Source organism: Lycium barbarum, chromosome 8 (assembly GCF_019175385.1).
Source record: "Lycium barbarum isolate Lr01 chromosome 8, ASM1917538v2, whole genome shotgun sequence".
Lineage (NCBI taxonomy): Eukaryota > Viridiplantae > Streptophyta > Magnoliopsida > Solanales > Solanaceae > Lycium > Lycium barbarum.
In genome coordinates, this window is record NC_083344.1 from 6,609,149 (window position 1) to 6,620,327 (window position 11,179).

An 11,179-nucleotide genomic window follows, 5' to 3' on the forward strand; every position below is an offset into this window, starting at 1 on the left:
GCTCTCCGGCTCGGACTTGGAAGATCACTCCTACCCATTCTCAGCCACACAAGATTAATTACTTTCTTGTTTGTTTTCCTTCTTTAAATTTTCCTGAAACTGGTCGGGCACACACCGACACACATAAAGGCATTCCCGCATAAGGGATACTCTTTTCCTCCTATCGAGTCGAACTACAAGTGACTTGATTTCCAAGATTGGGGATATGTAGGCGACACAATATCAGATAGTCACTCACACTCCAACCAATCACTCCGGACTTCTCGATTTTTTATAATCAAAAAATTTGAAATTTGCTTAAATTTGCATGTTAGTCCAAATTGAGTCCAACTACAGGTGGCCTGAATTCTCATATGACCTGAGATATATAGGAAACCCATAAATCAGGGTTCGGCCTTATATATTGAAAATTGCATAAAAAGAGAGGTAGCCTAAGATCGGGTTAGTAAAAAATCAGGGTTGTCAAGTTTTGTTGCTCAGGCATGGTCCTGCTATCCCTGTACGTCGAACGGGAAGTTGTTGACACCTAATTTTTTACCTCCCAAGATTTTATTTAATTATCTAGAGTCCTTGAATATCAAACAGAGCAAAATGTATATTTTTACAAGTCAAAATGAGTTTTACAAAATATTTCGGTAATATTTTGTCATTTCATTTGGCAAAATAACTTCAGTAATATTATGAGTCATTTAGAGATTAATCTACACATTTTGTAGTTGATATAAATATTTGATAAATTTAATTTTTTTAATTGTAAAATTTATCAGAAAATCAGTTAGCAAGCATTTTACTCTGTTTAATTCAAAGAACCTAATCAATTAAATAAATTTATCATTCTTACCCCTCATTTTTTTTTTTGCATACTCTGTGCGCATTAGTATTAATCGAAATTAATTAAGCGTTTAATTTTGGTTAAAATCCGTAAGTTGTTTTGCTACATAGCTAATAGCGGCTACAATTGAAATAATCAATTGTCAGCCGATTATGGCCATAATTGAAATAGCCAATTTCATGGCTTAATTCAATTAAGGTCACTTTTGCAAAATTTGTTTTTAATTTGGTCAATTTTTATAACGTGGTCATAATTTTAATGTTCAATTAATGGGCATTGCTTAAATTTGGCTATTTGTTGAAATTTTGCTGATTTGTCCCTCCATATATGCATATATTCATGGATATACATATGTGTAAACATATACACATATGTATATCGTGTATACATATGCACAAATTGGGCTCCCCCTCTATATCTTTGCAATTGGTCGAGTCTGGCCCTATTTGGCTTAAAATATAAAAGTCGAAGTCTCAAGCCAAACGACCCCTTTGGGTCACTTATTCATTTTCAGCCAAAGGTTTCAATTGAAACCGTAGGCGTCGCCCCCACACTAGCCCAGTCATCGACCAGAAAATGGCAAAAAGAGAGTTTGCTTTTTTGCTTTACGCAGAAGATGCTCGATCAAACGGGGTAAAGCATTAATTGCTTTACCCTATCTCCACCGTAGAATAGCCAAACACGGTAAAATCACCCCTCTTTTTATTTATTTTTTCTTTGCGACGGTCTTCAAACACTGATATCCTTAATGGGTTTTATTTTCATGCGTTTGAAATATTCAATTTTTATTGGTTCATGAAGAACCCCACAGATTGACTGTTTTCGAGTCAAATCTGACCCTTTATTTGTTGATTCACTCGATTCTTGGCCGTTGGATGTGGTATTGAGAGATGCAATTGTGAAAATTGAAAGACTTCCACATCGATTTGGGGCTAGGGTTTCTGAGGATTGGGGTTCTATATAAAGAACCCCATTTCTACCATTTGAGGGATGCCTTGAATTGAATACTTACAGATATTCAATCAAAAAACTTGATTTCTTTAAGTTTTGGCAAATAATTGCTTTGAAACTTTAATCTTCGATTTTAACCTATATTTTGAAATATTTTCTTTATTTGTGTGGCTGAATCATGGGGTTGAGGGGCAAAGGATCTCCAAGTTCAATCTTGACCAAGGCTGCACTCCAAAAAGGTAATTCCCTTTCCTTTTAGTTAATTTTTTTATGCTTTGGTATCATCTTTAGGTTACTTTTATGTGAGTTATTTTTCCATTTTTGTATAGTTAATCTTAGTTTAGTTTTAGTATAGTTCTATGACTGTTTAATCATGTTGCTTAGATAGATTATATTGTTAGGCTAGATTAGTTGTTTATTAATCCTGTTTATGTGTTTAATTGGGATTAGGCATTTATGGCTAATATTAACCCTGTCTATTTGCTTAATTAAGAGTAATGGTTCATAAGCTCTACTAGTCATGTCTAAATGTCTACTTGTTTAGAATTAGTTGACTTACAGTTTGCTAATCATGCCTAAATACTTGCCATGTCTGAGATTATTGGTTTTATGTTAATATATCAAAGTGTTTACTTGCTTGTTTAAGATTAGTTAATTTGTGATTTATTCGCCATATATGAAAGAGCTTACCTGTTTTTCTGAGGTTCGTGGATTTATGACTATTGGTCCTGTCTATTTCTTAAACTGTTTGAGTTCAGTTGGTTCATGGTTTGTTAATCACGTTCATGCACTTAACTGATTGTTAAGGGTTGTTTGGTCCATGTTTGCCTCATACAAGTCTGCCAAATCATGGTTGTAGTTGACTAAGTTTGGTTTGTGTAACAGTTAAACCATGATCATTAGTTTGAGTTTGCAACTTTGTTTAAGAGATGTCGTATACATTTCACTTGATTAATTACAAGTTTATAACTCATTTAAAAGGTCCTTCTTGTGTGCTGTTTGACTGTATCTACTACCCTGGACATTAATAAACATTTTGATTACCTTATATGAACCCATAGTGTAGTATTTCTTAGAAACTTGGTTTGTCTAAAAGTAAAATGATATCATGTTGATGTTAAAGATTTGTTTGCCTTCATGTGTGGTTTGTTAAAAAGTTCTATGCCCCTCGCACTTAAAGCTTTTGAGTCTTTTGAAAAACTGTTGTTGAAATACTTATACTTAGTTTGCACATAGCTAGAATCTGTTTATACTTGAATAAATAGAGTAGGATTTGAAAGTCACTAACAAGAGGTAGTCACTTAAATATGAAGGATTATAGGTGTGACTTACCCAGGACCAAGAAAAAGGGGACAAGACTTAGAGTTTCTAGTCAAACTCAATCAAGTCTCTTTTCATTTTGGTTGCTGGGGTTCCCTTATATGAAATTATATTATAGGACCCTCTAGGATAAATAAGAGGATTAATATACCCAGGCCATTCAGTGTTGTTGAAGCAGTCCTGCAGAGTTGACGTTTCATTTCAAAAAGTGTAGAAATATGTGGCTTTTTTTTCCTTTTCAGTAAAAACTGTGTTTTAAGTTGTAAGTGTTGACTTTGCTGGGTTAATTACCATGAAAATCCCACCCTTTCTCCCACGTTTGTTGCTGATATATGTACTGTATACTGGGTGTATACAAAACATACATGACTTGTATACACCATGGTGTATACAAAGAAGTATATTTTGTATACCTCTTGAGCAAATCCTAAAACCTATTTTACTATCCTAAGTGTTAGGAAGTATCTGCCCCTTTAAGTGTTTACCATATGGGCCTGTTTAGAATTTGTTATGACCTATTCTCATTCTATGTGACATTTAGGCCTAGCTACACCCGGTTTTACGTTGGGATTTGAAGTGTTGTGCCTATCTGTTTAAAGTTGTTAAGAATATATAAACTGTATATATGTATCTGTGCCTCCATATTTGTTGTAATGTTTACTTGATTTTAAATTTCTTGTTAGTCTCATAAGGGAGTTTAGATACTTTCTAACCATACATTTCTTTTTCCCCTTTCGTGTTTGCATGTGAAATGTCGTGGGCCATTTGGGCCGCTCCTTTGCATCGAGACCTGTTGGGCCTCACTGTATTTGATCGAGTCCGCGTGAAAATAGAAAGGGAAGCTGACATATTGAAGGCCCAACCATGGGTGAAAATGGTCACTAGTGGGCTCGGGTAGGCCCACCAGTCCAAATTCTCATTTCTTTCCTCTTCTTTATTTAAGTATATCATAATATGTATATGTAAACAATTGTATGGCATATTGGAACCCTATAGGAGTTAGAACGTAGAAAAACACTTAGTATTATTAGAAAGTCGCCCAAATCATTTTTTCAAACACCCTTAACCTCTAAAAATTGCATGAAATAGATATTTAGTCTTTGATAGATTTTAAAACTATTTCAAGTTGTTTGGATAGGGATAAATATATCTTCAAAAATGGGAGCAATTTATAAGTTTTTTGGGCTTTCTATCTCTTATGAAAATCGGCAAAATTAAATGACCTAAAAGGGAATTAGTTTTGAGCCTTAAGCCCATTTCAGAATTATTTTTATGAAAAATCAGTAATTGTTTTCTCTTTTGGGCTTTTAATAAAAATTTGGGCTGAATAAAATGGATAAGGAAATAACCTTTGGACTAAATAAAGGGAACCTCCTTTAAAAAACTTGGGCCGTTTATTTCAAGTAACACTAATCAAACCCAGAAATTTTCAGAAAACAAATGGACTCTTTTTACACTTAAACTAGAAGGGGTTTTCAGAAGAAGAGGAAAAACAGTAGTTGGGCTTAAGACCCAAAAACCTCAGGGATAAAAACAAAAACAAAAACATAAACAAAAAAATCTACTTGGACCAAATTGAGATAAGATGGTTTTGATGGGAATATAGTCTGACTTATTGAGCTTCAATTAATAAAAATGGGCTAAGTACAAAACCTTCAAATTTCTATATACATACATACATATATATATATATATATAATAAAACCTATAAGTACTAAACTCATATTATTAGGACCAAATAGTAGTGACTCTACTTGGGAGAAATCCCAAGTATGTCTTGGTCTGAAAATAAAGTGAGGTGAACACTTATACGAATTTTCTAAACCAAAACCCCCTTTTATAAGGGGACTTTTTGCTGAAATTTTGATTTATGACTAAAATGACAGTCATAATAAATCACACATTGAAGCTCGTAGGTCAATCGCATTCTATGGATCTTTAATACTAGGGTGCTTAAAACCTTCCCTAAGGGATCATCAGAACCCTTACCTCAAACTCTGGAACTAAAAAGGATTTTTCTCGTGTTGAATAAATCCTTTTACCCAGTTTTCCTAATTTCCCTTAATAAATTAGGTGGCAACTCTAAAAATACTAAAATCCATTTTGAGCACCAACAACCTCGAAATAGATATTTTGCACCCGCGTAAAAGTGAACCGTAACAACCATCTTCTTTAGTTTTAAGAGACTCGGATGACCCAGTTGACTATGGAGCAACTCAGAGAAAGCAGCAGAAGTGAACACAACATTAGTGTTTTAATGGATAGCAGGTACAATCCCTGTGACTCATGTCCTTTTCCAATCATTTGTCCCGTACTCCGGTCCTGTACAAGAACAGAATCATCAAGGAAGGTTACAACACATTTCAGGGTTTTGGTTAATTTGCTAATGGAAATGAGATTATATGGACATTTAGGTGCAAAAAGGATCGATTTTAAAGAAATGGAAGGTAGAGGGTGACTATACCAATGCCTTTTATAATAGTCTTTGATCCATTAGCCAAAGTAACAATAGAGAGGGTAGGAGGGGTAGTAAGAGTCGAGAGAATATTCTTGTTACCAGAAATATGGTCAGAAGCACCAGAATCAAGAATCCATGGTCCATGAAAGGAAGATTGTGCGACATAAACTAAGGAGTTACCAGGTTGCAGTATGCAAGCAGTTGGTGAAGTTGATGACTGTTGACGTGATGTTTGGTACTAAAGGTAGTCATTATAGTCTGCTCCAGTTAAAGTGATTGACTGAGATAATCCATCCCTGACATCAGGTGCGAGAAAAATACCATCCCCATTATGAGCCACATTTATTGCATGTCGAGGGTGATCATTATTGTGTGGGAGCTTACCATGAAGAAGTCGGTAGTCCTCTCTTACATGTCCTTCCTTATTACAATGAGTGCAATGTAAGAGATGAAGACAGCATTCCTCTTTTACATGTCCTTCCTTATTACAATGAGTGCAATGTTTATTGTTCCTCCATTTTCCTTTTATGTATCCACCCTGAAAATTATTAGTTTGAGCAGCCATGATAGATGCATCATAGGAATTTACCTCTGATGGTGCAGATGTGATGCACAGTAATCTGGAAAATACTTCTTCCAATGTAGGAACAAATGGGCTAGAGAGAATTTTGTCACGACCTGAGGTAAGATCTGCGCGCAACCCAATCAAGGCAAAAACCATAAAGAACCTGTTTCTTTGTGTCTCTTGATCATCCAATTTGTCAGTAAAAGGCATTAGTGAATCAAATTCATCCTTCAAGGATACTACCTTACCTAAATAACTTGCCATGTCTTGTTGATTATGCTGTAGATGAACAATATTTGACACAACTTTGTAAATGAGTTGTATGTCATTTGTGTACAAAGTTTTGGCTTTGTTCCACACTTTGCAACAAGTCTTAGAAACAAATTTAACAACTTAGGATCAAGTGAATTCCACAGAAGACTACACAATTGTGCATCTATTTTAACCCAAGCCGACCATTCAGTTGATGCAATGTTAGTAGAATTTTTGATCAAGTGATCATCATATCCTTGATCTATAAACCATAATTTTACAAAAGTAGCCCACGAAGTATAATTGCCACTACCATGTAGTTTTGTTGTAGTAATTGCAAGTGATAATGTAGAGGAAAAAATAGGTTTCGTAACACCCTAATTTTCAACTGTAGTTTTATCACCCATTCCTTTAGAGAATCGAGAATCAGAGACTGATATTTGGCACAAATATCATGTTTTGTGTCGTATTACAGCATATTCTTATGACTTTTATCGCTTAATTCATGGCATAACCGTCGTATTTTAACTCATGTCGTTGTATTTCATGTGTATAGGTACGATGACGACAAACGATGGAGACTGTGCTTAAAATGACTGGAATTCGTAGCATATGGCGATTAGATGAGGTGACGAGTCGAAGACCACAAAGGATGAACTAGAAGGAGATTTAATCGACTGAAGAAACCCGGCTTTTCTTCCGCATCGCGGAACCATCGCGGGAAGCCTCAGAACATCAGGCCATCCAGTCGCATCGCGTGAAGAAAGCGGACCAACCAACTCAGTCCTTAGCATCTCGCGATCCTTCCGCGATGCGGAAGGAAAGCGGGGTTCGGCGGAAGTTATCCCGATTAGACTAGGATTTGGATTCCTTATTTTTATTTTTACCCTAGCCTATATATAGACGTTTTAATAGCTGAGAACGGTGTGCTGGGATTATTCAAGGACTTGTTAGCCACCATTCTATTTTTCTCTCTCTAGGTTATTTTCTTTTTCATCTTCTTCAACCCTAGTTTATTTATGACTTCTTTTGTCTACGATCGAATCATGAGTAGCTAAACCTCTTAATTCTAGGGTTGTGGCAAAAGACTTGAAAGTTGGTTTGATGACAATTATTATCTATTGATTTTTCATATTTTGGGTTGCTTATTTATTCTTGATTTTAATTGTTTGATTATCTGGCCAATAGTTAGACACTATCTGTGGTGCGTGAATTGAACTTGAGAAAGGGAATTCATGTACGTAATAAGAATAAATAGAGTTTGTTCGATTTAATCGTTTCGCTAATGAGGATAGAGATATACCCTTTAGCCCTACTTAGTTGAATACGGAGAAATAAATGCGTTCTTGTTACCTCTGGTGACCATAGAGATATAGGCATTATAGTAACATCTAAAGGCTTGTGAGTAGTTCGAGAGAATATCATAAAGCATAATTAACCCGTTAACTAGTAACCCAGGAAATAAAATAGGTGGAATTGTCTGAAGATCAACTGGATTGTCGAAAGCCATAACCCTAGATCTTTCGCTCATCTGATAATTCTTACAATCTTTGTCAACATAGTCCCATTCATAAAAACACCCATCACAAATTTTTTACTTTTCAGTTTTAGTTTAGTACAACAACCATCTTGATTTTCACTTTCTTGAATAGTTTCATGCGAATTTGAATTAGTTTAACAGTAGAATCTAAGTCTCTGTGGGATCGATATCTGGACTTAATAGTCTATATTACTTGTACGACCACGTATACTTGCGTGTGTGTTTGGGAGAAACAAGTTTTTGGCGCCGTTGCCGGGGACTTAGAAAAATTTACTGTTTTTCTAATTTGAGTTTGCTTTTTTTTTCTATTCAAGTCTTTACTTTGTTTTCGTTGTTCTACTTGTGATTATTCAGGCTTCTCTGGTTTATGCCAAGCACTAGAAGTTCAGGACAACCGTTAGTTGATCTTGATCAAGAAATCGAAAGAACCTTTCTCCGACAGAGACAAATGGCTAACGAAGCAGCAAGACTTGTTATTGAGCAGGCAGAAAGAGATAGAGCCAGAAACGCTGATGAACAGGGTGAGAGAGCAGCTGCGAGGGCACAAAAACAACGGATTCTGTTACCCAGTTGTGCTAGGCCTAGTCTGGCAACTATTGCTAAGGCTATTGTTAGGCCTGACATTACGGGAAATTTCGAGCTAAAAGAAGGAACAGTGCGGCTGGTGCAACATACGTGCCAATATATGGGTAAGTCTAGTGAAGACCCGTATAAGCACTTGATGCAGTTCGTGGAGTTGAGTGAGAATTTCCAATATAGAGATGTTCCCGATGATTATGTGAAGCTGTCCTTATTTCCATTCTCACTTATTGGCGAAGCGAGGGAACGGTTGACGAATCTACCTGTAGGTTCTATCACCTCTTGGGAGATATTATCAAATAAGTTTATCGACAGGTTCTTCTCACCCAAGAAGACAAAGGAGCTGCGAGGAATAATTGCTAACTTCACTCAGAGAGATTCCGAATCTCTACCACACGCTTGGGAAAGGTATAAGGGCTATCTGCGAGATTTCCCCCATCACATGCAGCCAAAGGAGATCATTGACAACTATTTTGTAGAAGGTCTTAACCGTGAATCAAGGGCCCTGCTGAATGCTTCAGCTCAAGGTCAGATATTAAACAAAACATATGAAGAGATGGAAGATCTCCTTGAGATGATGTCTGAGGGTCATCATGAGTATAACGAGACTAGCCGGGGGTTACCACAAAAAGCTGTTGGGGTTCTTAAAGTTGATGATGTTGCAGCTATACGGGCTGATATAGGTACTCTCACTAACGTGATGTTGAGGGTGTTTCCTCAAGCTCAGTAGATTCAGCCAGTTCAACACATTCAGCAAGCAGCATGTGTAGGTTGCGGTGAACCTCATGATTATAACAATTGTCCATTGAATCCAGAGTCCGTCTACTTTGTAGGACAGCAGAATCGTGGTACTGGAAATCGGGGGAACTATTACGGAAATAATTACAACACTCCATTTGGGAAGCAGGATTTCCATAAGCCGAACAATTATCAGCAACCTCAAGCTCAGCCAGCTAGCAATTTAGAGGAGATGATGAAGCAGCTCATAGCTCAAAATCAAGTGATGCAGCAGGAAAATCAGAAAATTCAGAGTGAAATACAGAAATCTATTCACGAGCTTGAGCGTCAGAGGGGGCAGATGGATCTTATGCAGAATGTCAGACCTCTGGGTGCTCTTCCGAGTGATACGGAAAAGAATCCAAAAGAATGCAAGGCAGTCACCTTGAGGAATGGTAGAGAGCTGGAAGAAGTGCCACCGAAAAAGAAGAACGTAGCAGAGGCAGAACTAATCCCTGCTAAGCGAGCTGAACCAAAGCAAACAGTCGCAGAGCAACATGTAGAGGAAGTGGTGCGTCCACCCCCTCCCTTTCCACAGTGACTTCAGAAACAGAAAGCAGATTCGGCTTGCAAGAAATTTCTTGAACTCTTAAAACAGGTACACATCAACATACCTTTGGTGGAGCTTCTGCAAGAAGTCCCAAAATATGCGAAATATATTAAAGATGTGGTCGCGAACAAACGGCGGTGGATAGAGTTTGAGACTGTTGCACTTACTGAGGAGTGCAGTTCTATAGTGAGGAGTAAAATCCCTCCAAAATTGAAAGATCCGGGCAGGTTCACAATTTCAATTACGATTGGCAACATTGATGTTGGGATAGCATTGTGTGATTTGGGTGCTAGTATTAATCTGATACCCACCTCTGTGTTCCGAACGTTGGGTTTGGGAGAGCCTAGGCCAACCACTATTACATTGCAGTTGGCTGATCGATCTCTTGCTTATCTTGATGGTATTATTGAGGACGTTCTTGTGAAGGTAGGCCCATTTATACTGCCGGTTGATTTTGTGATACTTGATTATGTGGCAGATAAGAGTGTTCCTCTCATCATGGGGAGAGGATTCTTGGCTACTGTTGATGCTGTGATCCGAGTGAAAGATGGGAAGATGTCCATGACAGTTAATGGGCAAGAGGCAACTTTTGATGTGTTTAAAGCAACCAGACTTCCAGCCCATTATGAGGAGTTGAAGATGATTTCTGTGGTGGAACCCGAGCTCACAAATGCCGAGTTGGATCACTTTCTAGCCTCGCGAGATCCGTTGGAGACAGCTTTAGTGTATGGGGAAGATCTGAAAATTGATGCAGAAGTGGAGGAGTGTCTTAGCATTCTTGACACTTCATGTGCTTATCTACGAGCATGAACACCGTTTGAGGAGCTAGACAGACCAGAGGCATGGAAGAAGCCGAAACCATCTATTGAAGAGGCTCCCGTTCTTGAGTTGAAACCATTGCCTCCTCACCTTCGCTATGCTTTCTTGGGTAGTGGAGACACATTGCCCGTGATCCTCTCTGCTTATTTGACTGATGTGCAGGTTGAACGTGTATTACGAGTGCTAAGAGATCGAATCCGAGCCATTGTGTGGTCGATAGCTGATATTTGAGGTATTAGTAGCTCATTTTGCATGCACAAAATTTTATTGGAGGAAGGCAGCAAACCCAGTATTGAGTGTCAGAGGCGACTGAACCCGATCATGAAGGAGGTGGTGAAGAAAGAAGTAATCAAGTGGCTTGACAGCTGCAATATTTATCTCATCTCATACAACAATTGGGTGAGTCCTGTACAATGTGTCCTGAAGAAAGGGGGCATAACTGTGGTGGAAAACGAGAAGAATGAATTGGTGCCTCAACGAACTGTTATGGGCTGGAGGATATGTATCGACTATCGCAAGTTGAACAACGCCACCAG